A 13613-nucleotide genomic window follows, 5' to 3' on the forward strand; every position below is an offset into this window, starting at 1 on the left:
AGAAAATGAGAGTATAAGTCTCAAAGAGTCAAAAAAATGAATCATGGTCTAGTTTCTCGATTTCCCCAGCTTCTCAATCCCTTCCTAGTTCCCAGCATCAAAGAGTATGTAAAAAAGGGCAAGGTTTGGAAGGAAGGACAGCAGCTTTTCATTGTCTGTTTTGTTTTCTGTTAGCCTTGAAGTTCATTGTATCTTTCTCTGACTGTGATGTAGCCCTTTAAAAACAGACTACTCGTTCTTGGAGTTTGGGAGGGCAGGAGGCCAGACATTGTCAGGTATGTTAATTATTGTACTCTATATGGATGTCTACACTGCAGTCCTGGTTGTGACATTTGCTGCTTATTAAGTAAAGTGTTTTGTTTTTTTTTTTTTAAATCAAGTCTTGAAATTCCTCAGGGCAAAGGTAGTTTATAAATGACACTAATTGGAAAGAAGCTACTTCTAAAGCATGGCTCAACACAGAAGGATTTTTCTCTTCCTAGATCATCCAATGCTTTACCCCAGATAGATAGGAAAGTCAGTCCTACTCACCTCTTATTACTCTCCTGCCCTGTCTATGAGCACAATGCCTAACCTATCCCTGGGGTCTTGGCACACTCCTCCAGCAGAGGAGATGATGTGGAAGGGTAAAACAATTACTCAAACACACTTTACAAAGTTTCTAGTAGTCGGCAATACTTGTTCTGACCTTTCTGTTGGATTTTGCCATCATTGTAATTACTTTACCATCATTTGCAGGAGAGAAGATGTCTTTGAATGTGTCCTATTTAGGGAAATCTTCAGGGCCAAAGCTAAGGGTACATTTTCATCATTTCACAAGTTCTCAAAGTAACCAGTATAGTGAAATGGCAGGATTTGAAAGAAAATAGGTTTTTGCAAAGCTTTTAATTAAAGTAGGAGGGCATTTTATTGCAATTATTTATATTTGATGTTAACTTTTTTATTGGCTTTTTATGTTTACATAAATAGAATATATATGAGTTTATTGCATCCGAAATTTTACTTTTAATTTCCTACAACTGTTTGCCAAAGCTCTTGTAAATTTCTTTCACAAGTTTTTCACCCAAGAATTTTTGGACCAACTACTGTAATCTTTATGTTCCTATGCGTTTGACTGATTGTTTTACTATAACTTGGATCTTATTTGCAAAAAAATTAATTTACACATAGCATGCTAAAAGAATGTTCAGTGTATTTATTATCTAAGGTAAGCTTAACTTTTCTCTGTTATGATGTCTAACACCCACAAGGATAAAGCATTTTATTTTATAACAATTATTACTACTGTCATTCCTTTCATTTACTTTTCCATTGTTTTCTTTTGAAAAATATCAAGATTATGGAAAAGCTGCAAAAAAGGACCCTTCAATCTGACTCATTAATTGTTAATACACAGCCTTTTGAGAGTTAATTGTAGACATCATAACATTCAGCCCAATTCTTCAACACATCTCTCCTAAAACAAGAACATTCTCCCAGAAACCTCATTATAATTATCATAAGAAAATATGACATTAATATAATGCTTTTGTCTAGGTATAATCCATATTCATATTTCCAAAGTTGCCCCAATAAAATCTTTCATAGTTATTCATACCCTCTTTCCAGGTGCTTAGAAACAGTCATGCATTATATTTAGTTATGAAATCTCCTTATTGTCCTCTAATCTAAAACAATTCCCAGCTATTTTTTTCTTTCACTGTATTAACATTTTTAAAGAGATCGGATCATTGTTTTGCACACTATTACTAAAATGAGTATTTTCTCATAATTAGATTCAGGTAAAGAACATTTTTGGCAGGACAACAGATGTGGTGTTGTATCTTTCACAGAGTATCATATCAGGAAATAGATGAAATAAATATATCCTAATTTGAAAAATTAAGTTTGATGCCTTGGTTAAGGTGGTATCTGTTGGATTTCTTCATTGTGTAGGTACTTTTGTCTTTTGTGATTAGTAAATACTCTTTGGAGTAATATTGTGAGAGTATACAAATATTTGTTTTCCAGTGATTCTTCAATGGCTTTGGTATCCATTAATACATATTGTTTGAATCAATCATTGCTTTGGTCTCAGCAAAATGGTTTTTAAAATTTTTATTGTTTTTTCTACATTTATTTTCATTTTTCTCTAAATAAGAGCTTTTCACTCACCCTGTTCCAAATACTTGAAGTTATTATATTGGGGTATCATTATGAGTGAGGTCATTTTTATTCAATGTATTATAATTTATTTCACTCATTATTTGTTATAAAGTATCAAGTATTCCAAATTTGGCCAGTGGAAACTCTGCTGAACTCTGTTATCCATTTCAATTGTCCTATTCACATCATTATTAGAAATAGCCTCTGAAGATAATTTAAAATAATATTTAGCCCACTTATTTGTAGGAGTACTTCAACTCCCTTATCACATTAATTTTTATGTGTGAAAAATCATATAATCATTCATTTTCAACATTTAAACAGCTTAGAAGCTGTTCCTCCCATCTTCACAAGAAAAAAGATGAATATATGAAAAAAAAAAGAAACAGTACCCTTTCTTGGTCACAGCAGTGCACTGAGTTCTCAGGTCAATCTCTACCTTCAAACCAAACAAACCAAAGCTCTAAGAAAGTCATAACCAAGATCTGCCTACCTGCAGCACAAATAATTGGAACATTACAAAACTTACAGTAAGAATTAAGCAATAATTTTAATGAGTTGTTGGATGCTGATCATGGACTTGCAAGAGAATGAGAAATTCCTAGAGGACACAGTCTGAAAGGAGCCCTCACACTTTTATAGTTTGCTTTCAGGAGCCCCATCAAATCCTCTTGGTAAAAAGTCAAGAAAGATCCCCTGTGCCTCTTTCAGTGGAAGGCACAAAAAGTCACAATTTAAAAACTCACCCAGAACATACACCATGACAAACGCCCATTCTTCAGGGTATAAAACTTTACCAGACCCTTATTCCATCCAGGGAAGTGCATGTACCCAACTCTGACACTTTCTAGCCATCTTGTTTCATCTAAGATGGGGAGTAAAGCTAAGAAATATTGATAAAGTTCACAGCTCAGTGACACAGGCCAATTAAAAGACTGAGATTTCATTTTAAGATTATTGAATACTCTCCCTCCTCCCACCACACACTCCAGTAGGGCTCCAGTAAAATAACAGAGGGTTACAACTGAAAGGGCTGGAAGGCATAGCCTGTCTCTGAGGAATTCTTAGGGAAGTTCAAAGACAACAGAGGAGACAAAAATAAGGGCAATAGACGTATTCGAAGCCTCTAGTATGTCCACCTACTTTAAACATTGAGCACAGCTCAACTTCTAGATAGATTAAACATAAAACCCCACACTGAAGGCCTATTTACCCTAGTTCTTGTTACCCAATACATCATATCTAACTTCCAACAAAAAAATTTACAAGGCATGCTAAATGGCAAGAAAAAAACCGTATACTTAAAATATCTTCTCTTTAGGAAAATATTTTCACTTTTAGTCGAGTTAAGATGGAATTGCCCTGAAAATTCCTTTGTTATGTTTATGTTGTGAAATCCCATGTGTGATATCTGATTCTTGCCTATAAAAATCAATATGGAGACTCATATAACATGAAGAGAAACTTAATAATTAATCCAGCACTAGAGAAAATAAGTAGTACACTTAAAGAGGTAATATTAAAAAGACATTAGTAGACCAGAAAGCCGACTATTTTCCTTGGGAACAGAGAAAATAAAGTGAAATATTTGCATTGAAGGGACCTGCTGGTTTTATGGTCACATCTGCTAACCAGTCTGCATCCTTGGCTCACACAGATCCCCATGACTGCTGAAAAAAAAGTGACTCAGAAACATTTCCCCTTCGTGTAGCCTAGCATATTTCAACAGTCTGTGTTCCCAAAACTCGCGGTTGAAAAATACTCAACTTCATGCCTACATTTCCTGAAAAGAAGATCAGTCCAGAGGTGATTCAGTAACACATGAAGCTTGCACTCCAGACATAAATATGAAATACAAATCAGAAAGAACACTGGCATAGAAATGACAGAAACCTCATCATGTTGAGTTGGGAAGTCAACCTCATTATTTGTTAATGGAGATTGAGTGTTCTTTGGCATCGGGTGGTGCCAACAATGGGCTAGGTGCTGTAGAGAACATAGACTTAGACAAAGTTCTTGCCCAAGGGGCTCGTAATCAAATCAGACAAACCAGACGCTAACACAGTCCAGCAGTCTGGAATGGAGAAAGTTGGGTTTATATGGGGAACCTAAGGTCACTCTGTCCACGAGTATACTCAATTTCCCTCCAACAATCTTGGTCTCTTGTGTTGTGTAAGTCTGAGAGAAAATTTTAACATACTTTCTTATTACTTCCTTTGCAACATCACCCAGGAAGTCTGTTTTGTGAGAGAGTAAAGTTGGGTTTTCATTGTCATGTGACAGGGTTTAGGATAAATTCTATATAGCACATGGCCTGGTTTACTGGAGAAGGAAGGAAAAACTCAAAAGTCAGAGCCGCTAGAAAGAGAAGCACAGTTATGTAGGAGAACATTCCACAGAAAGGCCTTTGGAACCAGATTTCTGCTAAGCCTGTGATACATATCAGTCATTCTGTGATGTGACCACTCTCACCTCTACTCTGTCACAAGCAACCTTGACAAGTGAATGGGCTGCTTGGCAGCAGACATTCTGGATTTAAATTTTTAGCTGTTTACAAATTTCTGAGTATACCAGTAAGCCAACAATTGAAACTCTTTGGGCCCACGTGATATTCCCAGTGTGGGGCAATGCATGTCACTGTTCACATGGGGTTCTGAATTTAAAAAGCAATAAGTGGAAACCGAAAGTGTTAGTTGTGTCTGACTCTTAGTGACCCCATGGACTGTAGCCTGCTAAGCTCTTTTGTCCATGGAATTCTCCAGGCAAGAATACTGGAGTAAGTAGTCCACTGGAGTAGTAGTCCTCTTCTGTCCATTCCCTTCTCCAGGGGATTTTCCCAACCCAGGGACAGAACCTGGATCTCCTACATTGCAGGCAGTTACTTTACCATCTCAGCCATCAGGGAAGCCCATTAAAAAGAGTAATTCAAATATGAGTTAGAAAATTTCCTGTATACCTCTATCATAGCACTTATGATACTTATCTATTTGTCTATAAACCACCCTCCATCACTTAGATAGCACTTGGCATATAATAGGGCTCTAATAAAAATTTGTATATTAATAAATTACAAAAAGTACATAAACCATCCCTATCTCTGCATTTTCTTTGAACTCCCAAGGAAAACTCAAGCATGATACCTACAAAGATCTTCACAGAGTCCCCAAACCCTGTTAAGTTTATTTTTCTTTGAAGCCTAGGGGCCCCAGTTTTATATTTAAGCATATAGAATGATATCCATAGTTAATTAGTTAGAATCACAAGTAGCCGCTACCAAACCTTCATCTATTCCATAGTTTTGTGCACATTATACACACAGAATTGTATCACTATTAATTTGTGTATGTATCAGTACCAATGCAAGTTGAACTCAGAATAAGGGCATTCCAAGTATTTAAGAAAAACCTTTGTGAATTTAAGTCATGTGGCTTTAAATGATTTTATTTCTTGAAAGTTCCTTGAAGACCTTGTAGATTTTAATAAAGGAAATAACTTTTTTTTTTTTTAAAAAGAACACTGTGTGGATATAGAACATATTAGAGACTAGCTTCTAGCAAGAACGGTGGGTTTACACACAGACATCTTGGAGCCAATCAACTGGTGATAGAAGACCAGAAGAAGTGTGTCCTAAACGCCTGTAAATGTTTTAGTCCTAATAACTAAGCAAAACCCAACACTGCTGAAGTTAGAATGAATTAAAGGACCTGCCACATATGTGTGGGTTGTCTCCCTTCCTTGTGAAACAGTGTCTGGGAAAAGCTTCGCTTTCTGAAAAAATAAAAAAAAATTCTGTAATGCAAATATTTATTTGGACTTTGGATAGGCTGAGAAGGTAGAGTTTCTAATTTAATTTTAAACTAGTTTCTCATCTCTAACGTCATGGGGAAATGCTATCTTGGGCTGGGCTGAGAATACTTTAGAAATTTCCCTATTAGTGAGCTAGAACTCTATTTTAGTTGTGTAGAAATGGGTATATTTTATGCAGATACTCTTTTCTAAGAAATAAAAACCTGTCAGAGACTTGTGTAACTGTAACTTGATTTCAGAGGGCAATGTGTCTAACCTACACATTGTACAAATTAGAAAACTATGGTTCTGAAAGTTGAAGTGACTTACTCAAGGTCATGATCCTGAGTAGTGATACTGAACAAAACCCTAGGTCTTCTGAGTTCAATTCTGTGCTCCTTCCTTTAAAATCATTAATGATGTTTTCTAAACTTTTAATTTTGTGATAATTATAGATTCACATATGGTTATAAAATTATTTCCTCAATATTCCTTCCTTGTTACCTTTTATTTTTTCCTCAATGTAACACCTGGCAAAACAATAGTGTGATATTACAACCAGGATGTGAAAATTTATATGATCCAGATATAGAATATATACAACATAACACAGATTCCTCATGTTGCCCTTTTATAGCCACACCCACTTTTTCCCTCTTCTTCATCCCTTCCTTCAGTTCAGTTCAGTCACTCAGTCGTGTCCGACTCATTGCGACCCCATGAATCACAGCACGCCAGGCCTCCCTGTCCATCACCAGCTCCTGGAGTTTACCCAAACTCGTGTCCATTGAGTCGGTGATGCCATCCAGCCATCTCACCCTCTGTCGCCCCTTTTCCTCCTGCCCCTAATCCTTCCCAGCATCAGGGTCTTTTCCAATGAGTCAACTCTTCACATGAGGTGGCCAAAGTATTGGAGCTTCAGCTTCAACATCAGTCCTTCCAATGAACACCCAGGACTGATCTCCTTTAGGATGGACTGGTTGGATCTCCTTACAATCCAAAGGACTCTCAAGAGTCTTCTCAAACACCACAGTTCAAAAGCATCGATTCTTCGGCTCTTTCTTCACAGTTCCACTCTCACATCCATACATGACTACTGGAAAAACCATAGCCTTGACTGGATGGACCTCTGTTGGCAAAGTAATGTCTCTGCTTTTTAATATGCTGTCTAGATTGGTCATAACTTTCCTTCCAAGGAGTAAGCGTCTTAATTTCATGGTTGCAATCACCATCTGCAGTGATTTTGGAGCCCCCAAAAATGAAGTCAGCCACTGTTTCCACTGTTTCCCCATCTATTTCCCATGAAGTGATGGGACCAGATGCCATGATCTTAGTTTTCTGAACGTTGAGCTTTAAGCCAACTTTTTCACTCTCCTCTTTCACTTTCACCAAGAGGCTTTTTTTTTTAAAATAAATTTATTATTTTAGTTGGGGGCTAATTACTTTACAATATTGTAGTGGTTCCCACCACACATTGACACGAATCAGCCATGGGTCTACATGTGTTCCCCATCCTGAACCCCCCTCCCACCTCCCTCCCCATCCCATCCCTCCGGGTCATCCCACTGCCCCAGCCCTGAGCATTTGTCTCATGCATCGAACCTGGAATGGTGTTCTGTTTCACATATGATAATATACATGTTTCAATGCTATTCTCTCAGAACGTCCCACCCTCACCTTCTCCCTCAGAGTCCATAAGACTGTTCTACACATCTGTGTCTCTTATTCTGTCTCGCATATGGGGTTATCGTTGCCATCTTTCAAATTCCATATATATGCATTAGTATACTGTATTGGTGTTTTTCTTTCTGGCTTACTTCACTCTGTATAATGGGCTCCAGTTTCATCCATCTCAATAGAACTGATTCAATGTATTCTTTTTAATGGCTGAGTAATATTCCATTGTGTATATGTACCACAGCTTCCTTATCCATTCGTCTGCTGATGGACATCTAGGTTGCTTCCATGTCCTGGCTATTGTAAACAGTGCTGCTATGAACATTGGCTTTTTAGTTCCTCTTCACTTTCTGCCGTAAGGGTGGTGTCATCTGTATATCTGAGGTTACTGACATTTATCCCTTCCATAATCCCTGACAAACAATTTGTTTTTAATTTCTAGAGTTTAATTATTTTAAGAATGCTCTATGAATGGAATCATACAGCCCTTTTGGGGCAGATTTTTTGCACTTAGTGTAATTCTCTGGAGATTCATTGAGTTTGTTGTGTGTATCAATACTGTGTTCCTGTTTTTTCCACCTGTGTAGTCCATGATATGATTGTGCCATGGTTTGTTTAACTGTTTACCTATTGAAAGACATCTATGCTGTTAACAATTTTTGTTTAATACAAAGAAATCTGCTGTATAAATTCAAGTAGAGATTTTGTGTGAACGTAAGTGTTCATTTCCCTGAAATAAATACCCAAGAATTCAGTGGCTGGGTTGTACAGTAAATGTGTTTTTAATTTTAGAAAAAAGTGCCAAGTTGTTTGTCATAATGACTGTACCATTTTATATTCCTACTAGCAATAACAAGTCATCCAATTTCTCTGTATTTTTGGCTGCATTTGGTGTTGTCATTGTTCTTTTATTTTAGCTATTTTAATGGTGTATAGTGATAGCTCACTGTGGCTTTAATTTGAATTTCCATATGACTGAAAATGTTGAGTTTTTCTCATGTGGTTATTTGCCATCTATACATTTTCATTAAATATGTCTTTACCTCCTTTGCCTATACTCTAAATAGTTTATGTACTTTTTTGTTGAACTGCTGAGTTTTGAGGTTCTTTATATATCATAGATACTAAGCCTTTGTCATACATGTGGTTTGCAAATCTTTTCTCCTAGTCTGTAGTTTGTCTTTTCATCCTTCTCACAAGATTTTCACACACCCAAAAAATTAACTTTAATGAAATCCAGTTTCTTAGTTTTCCTTCTATGAATTGTGCTTTTGATGTGAAACCCAAGAATTCTACTAACATATCCATAAACTCAGCATTTAGCACTTTTGTGTGTATGATAAGAACACTGAAACTCTACTCTTTCACACATTTCAGTAGGCAATAGAGTATTATTAGCTATAGTTACCACACTACAATTGTTGCCAGAACACAATCATCTTTCATACTGCAACTTTGTACCCTTTGACTAACATCTTCCTAACTCCCTCATTTCCCCACCCCTTGGCAACCATCATAGAGTATGAATTCTTCTTTTCACATGTGAGAGCCTGCAGTACTTGAGAAATATCAATAACCTCAGATATGCAGATGACACCACCCTTATGGCAGAAAGCGAAGAAGAACTAAAAAATCTCTTGATGAAAGTGAAAGAGGTGAGTGAAAAAGTTGGCTTAAAAAATCAACATTCAGAAAACTAAGATCATGGCATCTGGTCCCATCACTTCATAGCAAATAGATGGGGAAATTGGGTGACTTTATTTTTTTGGGCTCCAAAATCACTGCAGATGGTGACTGCAGCCATGAAATTAAAAGACACTTGTTCCTTGGAAGGAAAGTTATGACCAGCCAAAACAGCATATTAAAAAGCAGAGACATTACTTTGCCAACAAAAGTCCATCTAGTCAAGGCTATGGTTTTTCCAGTAGTCATGGATGGATGTGAGAGTTGGACTATAAAGAAAGCTGAGCACTGAAGAATCAATGCTTTTGAACTGTGGTGTTGGAGAAGACTCTTGAGAGTCCCTTGGACTGCAAGGAGATCCAACCAGTCCATCCTAAAGGAAATCAGTCCTGAATATTCATTGGAAGGACTGATGTTGAAGCTGAAACTCCAATACTTTGGCTACCTGATGCAAAGAACTGACTCATAGGAAAAGACCCTGATGCTGGGAAAAATTGAAGGCAGGAGAAGGGGACGACAGAGGATGAGATGGTTGGATGGCATCACCAACTCAGTGGACATGAGTTTGATTAAACTCCGGGAGTTGGTGATGGACAGGGACGCCTGGCGTGCTGCAGTCCACAAGGTCGCAAAGAGTCGGACACGACTGTGCGACTGAACAGAACTGACTGAATATTCTCTTATATACATACACTTGGGCCTGAAGCACACTCGGGAGAGAACACCAAACACTCCAAAGCTCTGCTCAGGCTCTTTTGAGGAGGCACGATGCCATATCCTGCTCCATCATAAATACAGCACATTTTGTTCACTCATTCATCCACTGACAATTGCTTAGATTGTTTTTGTATCTTGGCTATTGTGAATAGTGCTGCAGTGAACATGAGAGTGCAGATACTGATTTCATATATGTTCAGAGTGGAATTGCTATGTAATAGTCTATTTTTAATTTTGTGAAGAACCTTCATACTGTTCCATGATGGCTGTACCATTTTATATTCTCTCATAACTGTACCAAAGTTCCATTTTTCTCTGCATCTTCAGCTACTCTTGGTTTTGTTTGTTTTGTTGTTTTTTAAATAATTGCCATCTTGAGAGGTGTGAAGTGATATAATGCTGTGGTTTCTATTTGAATTTCCTTAATGGTTAGTGATACTGATCATCTTTTTGTATACTTGATGGCCATTTGTGTCTTCTTTTGGGAAGTATTTATTCAGGTCCTTTACTTATATTTTAATCAGGTTATCTTTTATATTTTGCTATGGAATTATAGGAGTTCTTATGTATTTTGAATATTAATTCCTTATCAGATGTATGATTTGCAAATATTTTTCTCATTCTTTAGGTTGCCTTTTCACTCTGTTGATTGTTTGCTTTGCTATGCAGAAGCTTTTAGTTAGATGTAATCTCGCTTGTCTATTTTTGATTTTGTGGCTTGTGCTTAGGGGAGCATATCTTTTAAAAAAAAATCATTGCACAGGCCAATGTCAAGGGGTTTTCCTACGTTTACTTCTAGAGTCTTATAATATCAGGTCTTAAATTTAAGCCTTTAATCCATCTTGAATTCGTTATTTATATGGTATGAGACATGGGTCCAATTTTACTCCTTTGGTTGTAGATGTAGATATCCAGTTTCTCCAACAGTATTTATTAATGATTGTTATTCTTGACACCATTATTGAAGATCAGCTGACCATAAATGTATGGATTTTCTGTCTTTTCTCTTCCACTGGTTTATATATCTGTTTTTATGCTAGTACCATACTGTTTAGATTACTAGAGCTTTGTATTATATGTTCAATGGTCTAATTTCTCATCTTTTTTTTTTTTTTTGGTAATACATTTTGAAATCAGGAACTGTGGTGTTTTTAGCTTTGATCTTCTTCTTCAAAGTTCATGTTTAAGAATTTAGCTATTTGGGATCATTTGCAGTCATGGCACCCCACTTCAGTACTCTTGCCTGGAAAATCCCATGGATGGAGGAGCCTGGTAGGCTGCAGTCCATGGGGTCGCTAGGAGTCGGACACGACTGAGCGACTTCACTTTCACTTTTCACTTTCATACATTGGAGAAGGAAATGGCAACCCACTCCAGTATTCTTGCCTGGAGAATCCCAGGGACGGGGGAGCCTGGTGGGCTTCCATCTATGGGGTCACACAGAGTCGGACATGACTGAAGCGACTTAGCAGCAGCAGCAGCAGCAGTTCCATACGGATTTTAGGATTAATTTTTCCCCCTATTTCTATGAAGAATGCCATTAGAACTTTGATAGGCATTGTATTAAATCTGTAAATGACTTTGAGTACTATGAATACTTTAATAGTATTAGTTCTTCCAATCCATGATCATGGAATATTTTTTTCTTTACTTAAGTCTTTTTCAATTTACTTGTGTCCTTTTCAATGTCTTTTATAATTTTTTAAAGATTATTATTTTTTATTTATTTATGGCTGTACTGAGTCTTTGTTGCTGAGAGCCAGCTTTCTCTAGTTGTGGAGAGTGGGGACTACTCTCTAGTTGTGATGCATTGGCTTCTCATTGTGGTGGCTTCTCTTGTTGCAGAGTATGGGCTCTAGACCCACAGGCTTCAGTAGTTGTGGCACAACTCATTAGTTGTGACTGACAGGCTCTAGAGTGCTGGCTCAATAGTTGTGGTGCACAGGCTTAGTTGCCACATGGCGTGTGGGATATTTCAGAGCAGAGATCGACCCACCTTCCTTGCCTTGGCAGGTGAATTCTTAGTCACTGGACCACCAGGGAAGCCCTATAAATATTTTATAATTTTCAGTGTACACATCTTTCACCTTCTTGGTTAAATTTAATCCTAAGTATATTATTCTTTGTGGTGCTATTGTAAAGGTAACTGTTTTAACTTATTTTTTGGCTAGTAAGTTCATTTTTAGTGTATAGAAATGCAACTTATTTTTGTAGGTTGATTATGTATGCTGCAACTTTACTGAGTTCATTAGTTCTAAGAGTTTTTTGGTGAAATCTTTATGATTTTATGTATATAAGATCTTGTCATCTGCAAATAGAGACGGTTCTACTTCTTGTTTTCCAATTTTGATGTCTTTTTTTTTTTCTTGTCCAATTACTCAGGCTAAGAATTTCATTACCATGTTGAATAGTGGTGCTGAGTGAGCACCCTTATTTTGTTTCTGATCTTAGAGGGTAAGCTTTCAACTTTACATCATTGATTCAGATTTAGCTGTCAGCTTATCATATAGGCATTTCTAGGTTTTCTAGATTTCTGGCTTCTTTCATTTCAAGTATAGGATATGTGTGATAAAAAGAAAATCCAGGAAATTCACAATTGTGTAATTCTTTCTGTCCTGAAGTCTCTGGTCATCTTCTTTCCTCTCTCAACCTTTCAGAGACCTTTAATATTATTTTACACATATTGCATAGGGATTTTAGTTGTACTTAGTGAGAAGAATGAGAAAAAGTATATCTGCCTGCAATTGGAAGTCCTGCTCCTTCTTTCAAAATGAGGCATGAAATGACAGTCACCAGGAGTTGTTGGATGAAACAATAAGTATATGGCACTGTTATTATTAACAAACTAACTTTAGGAATATGGAAAATTTGAGTCCAGCCATTCTCAGCCTACTTTCCCCGGGCAGTTGTTCTATTCTACAAAAGCAAATTCCATGTGCGTGGGACCACACTTTTTAATTTTTTTGTGGTTCACTCATTGCCTACTATTGCTATAAGCAGTGTAGTGTAATGGTTAAAAATGAAGCTCTGAAGTCAGCCTTCAAGGGTTCCAATTTGGGCTTAATGATGTACTAGACAGTATGACCTTGTGTGAGTCTCCTAATTTCTCTAGGTTTTCTCAACTCTAGAGATAATAATGATAAATCTCTCACCAGACTGTGTAGAAGTAAATGGGGTGAAGCACTTAGTACAAAGCCTGACATATCATAAGTTTGCAGTAAATGTTAGCTGGTTATTAATATAATATGCTAACATATCATATATAATTAATATAGAAACATTAATTAAGACTTGCTGAATAGATATTATATGTTTTCCATTATGCTTTGGTTTTAAGTGTTGCCTTGTAATGTACTAAATTCTTATTTGGTATCCCCTGCACAGATAGAGAACTCACATAATCTTGGGTAGTGAAGATTTTTCTGCACTATGTCACCATATTCTCTACTGTGTCATTTTGGTTAACATATTCCAACTGGATGGTTGGTAGTGAAAACAGATTCCATTTGTTTCCTGCAAAACAAAAACTTTGCCAGAAAGGAAAACATTTTTGTATACAAATGAATGCTTACTGATAATTCAGGTAATCCCAGACAGACAAGGTA

The 13613-nt window shown here is 36.8% G+C and overlaps 1 long non-coding RNA gene across 1 annotated transcript in view; it reads left to right on the forward strand.

Moving 5' to 3' along the window:
* Positions 1–225: 225 nt before the first annotated feature.
* LOC145539090 (uncharacterized) overlaps positions 226–13613 on the forward strand; it is a 201096-nt gene continuing 187708 nt past the window's right edge. Inside the window, exon 1 of the long non-coding RNA XR_014077567.1 lies at positions 226–275. This is a non-coding gene — a long non-coding RNA (uncharacterized LOC145539090). The remainder of the gene's footprint in view (positions 276–13613) is intronic.

The sequence above is a fragment of the Giraffa tippelskirchi genome, chromosome 2 (assembly GCF_054371585.1).
Source record: "Giraffa tippelskirchi isolate mGirTip1 chromosome 2, T2T-mGirTip1v1.2.pri, whole genome shotgun sequence".
Classification (NCBI taxonomy): domain Eukaryota; kingdom Metazoa; phylum Chordata; class Mammalia; order Artiodactyla; family Giraffidae; genus Giraffa; species Giraffa tippelskirchi.